Below are 2,477 nucleotides of genomic sequence, written 5' to 3' on the forward strand. Positions count from 1 at the left end.
ACACACACACACACACACACACACACACACACACACACACACACACACAGCTTAAAATTCCCTTTTATCATCCACCAGCTATATTTTTTCATCCACTAGCCTTATTTTTTCATCAAAAACTTGCTTAATATGACAGCAAAGCTACATGCAACAAAAGAAAAAAATGGGAACACTGAACTCCTCCAAAAGTAAAAACATTCATGCACCACCACAAAGTGCAACAGCTTATAGAACAGGAAATGGTATTTGCAAAAGATGAATGGAAACTAAATATACAGAATATCTAAAGAAATCTTAAAAGTGAGTGTCATAAAAGACAACTATTTTGAAATCAATAAAAGTATGTGAAGAGATTTCTCCAAAGAAGATATACAAATACACAGAAAGACAGGTATTTGGCATCAATAGTCACTGAGGAAATACAAAGCAAAACCATAATGAATTAGCACTCACATCCAGTAGGATGACTGTGAATAAACTAAAAATACAAAGTAGGCAGTGTTTACAAGGATGTACAGAAACTGCGACCTGATGTATTGCTAATAGAAATGCAAACTATATAGCCACGGTAGAAGTTTGGCAGCAATTCAAAAAAGCTAAACAAAATTATCTAATAACTTAGAAATTCTATCCCTAGAAAACTGAAGGTAGTCAAATGAATTATTTCATACCAGCACACAAATGGTCAATGAATAGCCAAAAAAATGGAAACAATCTAAAAATACACATGGCTGGGTGTGGTATCTTTCACCTATAATCTTAGAACCAGGAAAGCTGGGGCAGGAGGACTACAAGTTTAAGGATAGAATGAAGTATTGAGGAAGCCTGAAGACAGCTTGGGCTACTAAGAGAGGCCCTGTCTCAAAGCAAAAATCCATCAACTAAAAATGATTAAACAAATGTTGTATATTTAGATAATAAAATATATTTGGTCATAAGATATTAAATAATGGTAGATGCTACAATATAGAACAGCTTCAAACCATTCTAACAAGGCAGATACAAAAGAGCATATTTTATAATTTTACTTATATGAAACATTAAAAATAGGTAAATCCACAGAGACAGAAAGCAGATTAGTGGTTGCCAAGGAATGGGGAAGGCAAAGTGAGGAGTGAATGTATCATGAGCCTAGGTTTCTCCTTCAGGACAATTAAAATATTTTGGAACCAGACAAACACCAAATGTACGATACTACAAATATACATACCACTCAATTCAGTGGTTCTCAACCTTCCTAATGCTGTAATCCTCATGTTGTGATGACACCAACCATGAAATTATTTTCATGTCTACTTCATAACTGTAATGTTGCTAGTGTTATGGATTGTAATGTAAATATTTTTAGAGAAAGGGGTTTGCCAAATGGGCCATGACCCACAGGTTAAGAACCACAGACAATAAATATTCTATGTGAACCCACTCCTAGGCATATATCCAAAACTGCTCAATTGTACAAGGACATTTGCTCAATGATGTTCGTAGCAACTTTATTCGTAATAGCCATAACCTGGAAACAACCCAGATTCCCCTCAACTGAGGAATAGACACAGAAATTGTGGTACCTTTACACAATGGAATACTACTCAGCAGTTAAAAACAAGGAAATCATGAAATTTGCAGGCAAATGATGGGATCTAGAAAAGATCATCCTAAGTGAGGTATACCAGAAGCACAAAGACATACATGGTATATTTACTTACAAGTGGATATTAGACATATAATATAAGATAAACATACTAAAATCTGTATACCTAAAGAAGCTAAACAAGAAGGAGGACCCTGGGTAAGATGATAAATCCTCACTTAGAAAGGCAAACTGGACAGACATTGGAAGAGGGAGAAAACAAGAAACAGGACAGGAGACTACCACAGTTGGACTCTGAAAGACTCTACTCAGCAGGGTATCGAAGCAGATGCTGAGACTCCTGGTCAAACTTTGGGCAGAGTGCAAGGAATCTTATGAAAGAAGGGGGAGATAGAAAAACCTGGAGGGGGCAAGGGGTGGCAGAAGGAGTTCAAAGGTCTTTTCTGAGACTCTGAAAAGCCTAGGGGTCTTTTCTGAGACTGATATCCCACCCAAGGACCATGCATAGAGATAACCTAGAACCCCTGCACAGATATAGCCCATGGAAGCTCGGTCTCCTAGTGGGTTCCCTATTAAGGAGTTACAGGGGCTGTCTCTGACATGAACTCAGGGGCTGGCTTTTTGATCACCTCCCCCTGAGGGGGGAGCAGCCTTACCAGGCCACAGAGGAAGACAATACATATAGTCCTGGTGAGACCTGTTAGGGTAGGGTCAGGTGGAAGGGGAAGAGAACCTCCCCTATTAGTAGACTTGGGGAGGGACATGGGAGAAGAAGGAGGGAGGGAGGAATTGGGAAGGGGTAAGGGAGGAGGCCACAGCTGGGATACAAATTGAATAACATAAATAATAATAATAATAATAATAATAATAATAATAATAATAATAATAA

At 38.1% G+C, this 2,477-nt stretch overlaps 1 protein-coding gene across 4 annotated transcripts in view; it reads right to left on the reverse strand.

Annotated features, from left to right (window-relative positions):
• Positions 1–2,477, reverse strand: part of Thoc2 (THO complex subunit 2) — a 127,038-nt gene that overhangs the window by 5,755 nt on the left and 118,806 nt on the right. The window lies entirely within an intron of this gene.

The sequence above is a fragment of the Psammomys obesus genome, unplaced genomic scaffold (assembly GCF_907164565.1).
Source record: "Psammomys obesus unplaced genomic scaffold, mPsaObe1.curated_primary_1811, whole genome shotgun sequence".
Lineage (NCBI taxonomy): Eukaryota > Metazoa > Chordata > Mammalia > Rodentia > Muridae > Psammomys > Psammomys obesus.